Genomic DNA, 9,741 nt, shown 5'->3' with positions numbered 1-9,741 from the left:
GAATGTACAAATGTGCTTTACACAATTGATGTGTGTATGGATTGTGATAAGAGTTCTATGAGCCCCTAATAAAATGATTTAAAAGAGAAAGAAAATCTACAAGTTAGAAGCTCAGTGAACATTACTATTTTTATCAAAGACTGCACAGTAGTTAAGTGTTGGGCTGCTAATTGGAAGGTCAGCAATTTGAGCCCACAAAGCATCTTACTGCAGATGGATGTGGCTGTCTGGGGCTGCTCAACTCTGTTATGGAGGATTGCTATGAATATACATAGACTTCATGACAACTCTTTCAAAAAATAAATATGTCTCTTACATGATATCTGTGCACGATAACAAGAGTTGCACTATTTACTACACAAATGGACTTAATCACCTCAAGAATAATGTTGACATAATATTAACCACATTTAATTTTGGAGAAAATCACAGTTCAAAGAAATTAAATCATTTACTTAAGCTCTCCCCATGAGCAAGTGTTAGAATCCGAAGGATTTCTTACAGATAGTTTCAAGGTGCATACACTAACTATCCAACAAATTGGTTATAGTTGCATTGCTCTGTTGTGAGTGCAAGGGTGTGCAGCCTAGTCATTGTGAGTCTATGAATGGTATAACATGACTATAAAAATTACGGCTTAGACCCAAATATTAGGTCCCTGCCATGACTTGCTAAAAAGATAGCTTTCATAGTAATAAAGTACTTATTTTGGAATGTCTCGGTGATGGGTTTGGAATTCCCAGGGATGGGAATAGTGCTTCCTGTACTTTGACAGGATCTCTCCCCGATAAGTAAAAATTGTCCCTGACATAGTTCATTAGTTTTTCAATAATGGGAATACCACAAATGGGTGGTGTACAAACAGAATTTCATTTTCTCCTAGTCTTGGAAGCTGGACATCTGAGTTCAGGGGCTTGTTCTGAAAGGCTTCTGTTGGCTCCAGAGAAAGGCCCTTGTCTCCTTTGAGCTTCTATTCCTAGACTTTCTTTGAGACCTGACCTATCTCTTCCTGACCTCTGCTTACTTAATTTGCTCCTTTTAGATTTTATAAGAGATTGATTCAAAAGACAGCCCACATGAATCCTGCTTTATTAGCATAAAAAAGACAACCTTTACCTACATGGTATTATAACCATGGGCTTAGAGGTGAGGGTTTACAGCACGGATTTTTGAATGACAATAGTAAATGTATTACAGATCCCAATGCCAGTACATCCCTTGGAATAGGGACTGAAGGATTCCGAGTTTCCACTCCCTGGTTTAGGACATCCTGTGAAAGCATCACTTACAATTTTTGTTTTGTTTTGTTTTGTTTTGTTTTACACTTTCCCTGGCACCTATTCCACATATCATACAATTCAATAATTCAATTGTTCAGTCATTTCAAAAGAATGGACAGCACTTTTAAAAATGTGTTAGAAAAAGTTTGAACAAATCATTTTTTGCCAGTGTGCTCATTATTCACCAGCCTTCTCTCATGAACCCACTGGAGGAGCACATTTGTTTTGCCCATGATAAAAGTTTGAAAATGCTAACTGGTACTAAGAGACTTCACTCTTCAGAGGTCACCAGCGATCCATGTACTTGATACAATGGAAAGTATGGGCCTATGAGAGGTCCTCTCTGCAGTACAATGGGGAACATGGCCCATTAGACACATGACATTCATCAAGAAGCACAAGATCAAAGCACAGGAAGTTAGTTCAGCTCACTCCCCGGGAGACATCTGCTTACTTTCTCTCAATCCATAGGACAAGTAGAAACAGAAAAAAGTTCATTGAAGCAGGAGGGAAGAAGCTGCCTTTAGGCAGCATGTGCATCCTGGAAGCTCTTGGTGTCATAGTGGAGGATGACTGGATTGATTCAATTACCACTGAAGGGCAGAGAGGTTGAAACCTGCAACATACTCCAAGCATACACAAGTCACTGCTGTTAGATAAAATTGGTGCTAGGAGACACACAAAAATGTGATAGGGATGAAAGGGAATCTGGGTAAGAAAGGTTCCCTGAAGAGAAAGCTCGCCATTCTTTAGTCCTTGTCTATCACTGTAATAAAGAGCGCTAGTGGTTAAACGGTTAAATACTTGTCTGTTAACCAAAGGATCAGTGGTTTGAATTCATTAGCCACTTCAGAAGAAAGATGTAGTCTTCTGTTTTCATGAAGGTGTATGGTCTTGGAAGACATATCCGGCAGTTCTACTCTGCTCTAAAGGATAACTGAGTTGCAGCCCACAGAAATACTTTAATAACTGGATACCATGATGATATCAGGGCATGCTATAACTTTTCCCTTTTCATCTACAGAGAATAAACCAAGGTATTTCCTCAAGCAAGAAGCTGCCTGGTGAGTCTGTCTCTGCAGTAACTTATTAAAAAGATACCACACTTCTGAATCGTGTCAGAATGGGACTTTGCTCCATATGGTTTGCAATGACTGTGACCTTTTGGATGTGTCTTTGCCTTGGTGCATCTTGATGGTTCTCAAGCCACACAACTTGGCTGTGGACAGCCCTGTGCTTATCCAAGTATGCTCAGCAAGTGCTACATTTTCAGAATATTGTAGGAGCCGTGGCTTTGGTTCTAACCTAGAGTAATCGCATGGACAACCAAACAAAGGCTGTCTGATCCTGCACCGTTCTCACTGTCCACTGAATCCATTGTTAGAGCCACTTTGTCAGTCTATCTAATTCAGAACGTTCCTTTTGTTCACTGACCCTCTACTCTACTGAGCATGAGATCCATCTCCATGGACTAGATTCTCGGGATGACAAGCCTAAATTGCTTGAGACAGGCTTGCCACCGTCACCTCAGAGGCACAATCTGGCTGGTACTTCTGGCAACACAGCTTTGCTCACTCGTCTGGGCCCTCCATAGTATGTATACAATATTTTCCACCAATTCAAAGATTTGAACTCTGTAGTCTTCCCTATCCATTGCCATTTGTCGGTGTGCAAATGAATGATTGAAAGTGTCATGGTTTGGTTAGGTACTCTTATTTTTTAAAGATACATTTCTCCGCTTTTACACTTAAAAGAAAGCTTGCAATGTACTGAGCTATTTCGTATGACTCTACTAGTCACGACCTTTGTTATGTCCACCAAATACCATTTATTTTCATTCTGGGCCTGGATCAAAAGTTTGGCGACGATATTAACTGGGTTATATGATTCATCTGTGATAGCTAACAGGGTTGTGATTGCTATCCTGCAGCAGATAAAATGAATCCCCACAGAGACAGATAGGGGGATATTGCCACCATAAAAATGGAAGTACAAGCAGCTCAATGTGTACTTTGGACCTTGGAAGTGTGCTCATTGAAACTCCTTGATCCAGGAGACAGCTTTCCAATTGACAGCCTGGACAGCACAGGACCAGCGGAGATGCAGCGGCAGCAGAACTAGGAACCAGCGCATGAGACCGAGTGGTGGATTTTCCAGTCCACAGAGCAAGTAAAGCTGAGTGCTGTGGGTCTGCAGGTAGACAATGCTGTGCTTAATTGGGAGAGTTTAGTTTGCTATCCCATGACCTAGGGCTGAAGCCAAGTACCTTTGGGCTGAGGCTTATAATGTAATGGCCTGCCCTTTGAGAATATATTGGCAAGTCTAAAAGAGCTTTTTAATATTGGCTAGACAGGGAAGAGACCAGGCCAATAGATTGAGGCCTAATAGACAGGGAAGAGGCCAGGCCAAGAGATTGAGGGCTAGAGAGAAGCCTCCTTGTAAACATGGCAGAGAAGAAACTGTCCTGACTACACAACTATACCCTGAGCATTTCTTATCTGAATTGTTGCCTGCTGACTTTCTAATAAATCCCGTCAGTGTGAGCATTGCATGTGACTTCCGTGGTGCCATTGCAATCAATCATGAACCAGATGAAATAGTGAGACCTGTGGGGATGGGCCAGGGCGAGGGGGAGGGGTGGATATCAGAATTGGTAGGAACACATCTGACCTCTGCCTTAGAGTAATCATCTTGGGGACCTGGAGGAGACCATCGGAGGAGATCAAAAACCAGGCCATGTTTGCAGGTATTTGGAAGCAGATTTTCTCAATTTTTATGTGTCTTTTGATTTCTAATTGCTATTTATTTGGGTGTCCACTCTTAATCCAAGTAACAGGAAATCCCCGAGAATCGCTCCACTCACAGCTCCTTCATGGACTGTAGACATTCACATTGTCAAAAAGAACTATGCATATCTGTATGCGGTAGGCAGTCTCTAAGTTGGCCCTAATGATTCCCACCATTTAATACCAATGGATAAATATGGCAGAAATGATAGGGGGTCATTTTTTCTCAGACTAAGTTATAAAAAGATTCTGACTTCTGTTTTCATAGTGCCGTGGTGAAGTCAAATTATTTGTTATGATACTACTGTCTTTGAACTCCTACAAAATGACTGAGTGGGGACATGAGACTGATAAGGAAGAATTCATCCATTTCACCATTCTTCTGTGTATAAAATAAGCCATCTGAGAAATTGGAAGAGAGACTCTCATGACCACCAAGCAAGAAGAGACAGAGCACATCCCAAATCCACATCCAATGAGGCATGTGGACCACAAGAGAGAGCAGTGGGTTTCCTAGCCCAGGAAACGCGTCAAGCTGAGTGTCTTATGGCAGGAGGGTGGTATTGAGCTGAGAGGGCTAGGAGGAGCCGTGTGTGCCAGCATGACCATGGAACTTAGCAGAGGAGTGGTGTTCCAAAGAGGAATAGCTGGTGCCTGAATAAGAGGAAGAACGTTGGGAAGTGGAGACATGGCTGACATCTACCTCTTAGGAATCATCCTCGGGCAGTCTTTTCTCTGCTGCAGCTGGAGGAGGGCATGCTTGGGCCTCACGCCATTTCCTCAGATCTCTTGGACTCTTTCTTGCGTTATCTGAGTTGAGGACTGATAGCTGGCAGATGTTGAAGCAGTTACCCTCTGATGTTTAAGAGCCAACCTTATGGATAGACTCAGCACTATGTGAACTCTGTCTTAGAATCAGCTGATACAGTCATTTCCCCTCAGACTAAGTTAGAAAATGATTCTAATTTCTTTCTTTCTTTTTTTTTTTTTTTTTTGAGCTGAGTGTGGTAAAGGGAAATTAGCTGGCATGGCATTTCTATCTTTGTAAATCCCACAAAATGATTGGGTGGGAATATGGGACTAAAATGAAAGAGTTCATCGGTTTTGCCAGTCCACTGTGTACAACACAAGCCATCTCAGAAGTCAGAAGAGAGAATCTTCTGACCAGCAAGAAAGAAGAGCCAGGAACAGAAACGCCCAATTCCTGCACAAAGAAGCAGGCGGACCAAAAAACTCGAAAACCTTAAGCCACAGACATTCAATTCATCCAGTTACTCTTCTTTTTTTTTTCAATCTTCACAAAGCATTGCATTTTTTTCCTTTTTTCTTTTTAATCATTTTATTGGGGGCTCATACAACTCTTATCACAATCCATCCATCCATCCATTGTGTCAAGCACATTTGTACATTTGTTTCCCACATCATTTCATTCTCAAAACATTTGCTTTCTACTTGAGCCCTTGATATCAGTTCCTCATTTTTCCCCTCCCACTCCTGCCTCCCCCATGAGCCCTTGATAATTTATAAATTATTATTATTTTGTCATATATTACACCGTCCGACGTCTCCCTTCACCTTCTTCTCCGCTATCCATCCCACAGGGAGGAGGTTATATTTAGATCTCCCTTTCTCCCCCACCTTCCCTCCACCCTCTAGGTATCGCCACTCTCACCAGTGGTCCTGAGGGGTTCACCTGTCCTGGATTCCCTGTGTTTCCAGTTTCTATCTGTACCAGTGTACATCCTCCGGTCCAGCCGGATTTGTAAGGTAGAATTGGGATTATGATAGTCGTGGGAGGTGGGAAGCATTCAAGAACTAGAGGAAAATTGCATGTTCCATCATTCATTCACCCCTGACTGGCTCGTCTCCTCCCTGTGACCCTTCTGCAAGGGGATATCCAATTGCCCACAGATGGGCCCTGGGTCCCCACTCCGCACTCCGCCTCATTCACAATGCTATGATTTTTTTTGGTCTTTGATGCTTGATAACTGATCCCTGCGACGCCATGTGATCTCACAGGTTGGTGTGCTTCTTCCATGTGGGCTTTGTTGTTTCTCAACAAACAACAACCTTGCATTTTTAATAAGAAAAATAAAATAAAATGTACAAGTGGGTGGGGGCATTGTTTTGGTGAAAAGCTTAAATTTTCTTTTTAAAAGGAACTCTGAGCAGTTGTGTGAAATGTGATCCTATACACAGGCGAAGTGGGCACGCAAGGGAAATAGCAGCAGCAGGCCAGTAAAGGCTGTGCACCAGGAGGAGAGGGGCATCTTTCTCCTGTGGCGGGGCTCCGGGCCACCCTTCAAGGCTGGTGATTTATTCTCATAGTGCTTCCCCACTGGGGCCGTCTCCTGCAGAGTAGTGGGTGAGTCCCTCTCTTCCCTTTCTTTAAGAAAAGACCTTTTCTCCTTGAAGAAATCCAACACATACACAGCAACTAATATTGCAACCAAAGCCCCTTGAATGAGTCCAGTCTGCACGCCGCTCCAATGGTGTTAGTAATCGGAACCTGGAGAAAGGCGCAGGTAGATGGATGAGGCAACTAGACCAGGGTCAGGCGAGCCTTGCCAGTCTCTTTCCAGGGTCAGGCAGGGTCAGGTGTAGGAGCCTTGCCAGTCTCTCTTTGTCCCGGCTTGAAAATACAGCGCCAAGTGCAGCATGCAGTTCATGGACAACCAGCCTTCTCTGACTTTTACTGGGTTCCCTCCACACACGTAATATTCAAGGTAACCATCACGGCAATTGAGTTTTGACCAATCTGGGTCACCAATACCCAAGAAGTGAGGCCGCAGTCCACCTATTGAATACTTGACAATACCAGGCAGGGTTAGACTAGCAGCTGCACCAAATAAAAATGTTCCGATGGCTTTGTAAACAGTCGCTATGCAATTATTTCCTACAGGGGATTTGAGTGCAAAAGGCTAAAGTAAACAGACAAGGTCTGTCCAAGAGCCATCCCTCCACACGCAGAGCACATGGAAGACCACAGACGACCGCCGCACCTGGTCAAACAAGGTCTCTGCCGGCACTTACGGAGCTCCCCGTTATATTACTGATCACAGGAAGGTTGAGATAAGGAACGTTGTACATTTAGACACTAAATTTTAGCCTCCAGTGTAAGAGGGTCCTTGTTCTCAGTCCTGCTGTAACAAAGGTTACGAAGATCCTCGCTCTGAATGCTATCCTCCTACTATAAGGCATTTGATTTTACACATTTCCTGGCCTGGGGAATGCACTGCCTCTGTCTGTGGTCCACCTGCTGCTTCGTGCAGGGATCCAGGGCAGCAGTTCTACATCACCAGCGGCTCCATCAGAGAGAGATGGAATCATCTACTTCATTAAAGAGTTTCAGTCTCAGAAACCCATAGCGGTCGCTCTTTCCTACTGGGTTGCAATGAGTCCGGAGTGAGTCAGAATTGACTCCATGACTAGGAGACTTTCCCTTTGCTGGGTTTTGATGTTGTAAAGAAAGAGCTCTCATGGTACATACTCCTGGAGTTGAAATGTTGCCCAGTAAGAGTGGGACTTCGAATCCTTGATAAATTATCAAAGGTTCAGGAGGGAGTGGGGAGCCGGCAGGGAGGTGGGAAATGAGGAGCTGATACCAAGGGCTCAAGTAGAAAGCAAATGTTTTGAAAAAGATGATGGCAACAAATGTACAAATGTGCTTGACACAATGGATGGATGTATGGATTGTGATAAGAGTGGTACAATCCCCCAATAAATGATTAAAGAAACAAACAAATAGTTGAACCCTACTCAAGGAGAAGAAAACATTTAAAAGTAAAAGTGAATGAGTTGGCCGGTTGGGGGGAAGAAAAGAGGAGCAGTTACTAAGGTTTTAATAGAAAGTAAATGTCTAGAAAAGAATGGTGGCAACATATGTACAAATATGTCTGATACAATTGATGTATGGATTGTTATAAGAGTTGTAAGAGCCCCCAATAAAATTATCTTTTAATAATAAAAGAGAAAAAAAGTGGGATGGTGGACAACAGGTCAATGTTTCAAATCTAGTAGCCACTACTCAGGAGAAAGATGGGGCTACGTGCTCCTGTAAAGATTTACAACCTGGTAAACCCGCTATAGAATCACCCTGAGATAATAGACTTGATGGCAGTAGATTGAGTGTTATATAGACAGGAATCCTGGGCACACTGGTTAAACACTCAGGTGTTAATCAAGTCAAGGTCGGTGCTTTGAATCCACCCACATCTCCATGGGAGAGAGATGTGGCAGTCAGCTTCCATAAAGATTATCCCTGGAAATCTTATAGTGCAGTTTGACCCTGTCTTACAGGTCCTCTATGAGGCAAATTTAACTTGTCACAAGTGTTCAAGTGTTTTGTTTTGTTTTTCTTAGTTTATGTTATACAGCAATAGTACTTAATTCTAATCCATTGATTTATACTAAATATACTTCAGATCTATAGCTATATGGGAAAATTAATTTAAGAATATTAGCGAATTTACTTTGGGTGATTATGTGTTCTTAAATTAAGTTATGTATGTGGTAAAATTAGGTGGAATTTGGTGAAGTGATTTTATCTTTAAAGAGGGTTTTAATATTTTGAAATATTACATAGAGATAATCAACTTACACAGTATATATTGTAGAGTCACGAAGAACCAGAGCAAAAGCCAAATAATGTCACTTTTTCCCCACTGACAATTATGTTCTAATTCATTTTTTTGAATCTGAGGTCTATTGTGTGCATTAATATATATTTCGGCATAATCTTAAAAAAACTAAAACTAATAATAATGTCCCTGAATATACATAGATTGAGGTCCTACATGCATGACCAACATTTCAACAAACAATGCTATTTTAAACTACATTCATAGGATTCTAGAATGGGCATTTGGTCATGTTGTGATATTTCTGAAATGGAATGGAACTGAAACTGTTGGCATTATTCAAAAGTTAGCAAGCATTTTGATCTGACTTTCATTGCCTAGGAAAGCAAAGACCAGGATGAAATTCCAGGTGTCTTGAACAAAACTGTACAACGTAATGTTTCCACCAGCAAAACTATTTAGTGTCACTTGAGAACAGAAAATATGTGAAAAGTTGATTATGCCTTTAGGAAATTCAAGAATGTGATGGCAACAAATTTGTAGAAGTAGAGACAATGGCTTGGATAATAATCTGAGAGACCGGTGTATCACATTATTTTAGGAAGAGTTCAGTTAGCAGTGTATATGACAACACATCAAAAAATATTATGCATGATTCTGTACACTGGACAACTTGAAAGTGAAGACAAGATTAAGGCAAAGGTCCTCACTAGCCTGCTATATTTGAAATGCCTTTAATTTTAGTTGCATCTTTTTCACATATGAGCAAGATATTTCATTTAAACATGTTGAAATATGATCTAAATAAATTTTTAAAGTATTCTATGTATTATGTAAGCATTATATTGTTGTTAATGTTTTTCCTTGGTGTAGTATAAAATGATAATTAGTAGAAGATGCCTTAGCTATGATAAATAATAATATATACATTATTTCTTCACAAATCTATATTTGATTCTCCTGGCTCTTAAACTCTTAGAGGTATCTGAGTTTCTTTACACAACCAACACAGACACACACACATGCACACACACAAGAGAGAGAATATCTAAATTGCACATACATACTTACAAATTACTTGTAAGTAAATTTGAA

At 41.3% G+C, this 9,741-nt stretch overlaps 1 pseudogene; it reads right to left on the bottom strand.

The window, feature by feature from the left end:
- Positions 1–6,255: 6,255 nt before the first annotated feature.
- On the bottom strand, positions 6,256–7,022 carry LOC115871752 (annotated as a pseudogene).
- Positions 7,023–9,741: the final 2,719 nt, after the last annotated feature.

Source organism: Echinops telfairi, unplaced genomic scaffold (genome assembly GCF_000313985.2).
Source record: "Echinops telfairi isolate 266 unplaced genomic scaffold, ASM31398v2 ScPeMD7_7401;HRSCAF=8416, whole genome shotgun sequence".
In the NCBI taxonomy this organism is placed as follows: Eukaryota; Metazoa; Chordata; class Mammalia; order Afrosoricida; family Tenrecidae; genus Echinops; species Echinops telfairi.
The sequence above is the reverse complement of the archived record's forward strand: the minus strand, read 5'-3'. Positions and strand labels throughout refer to the sequence as shown.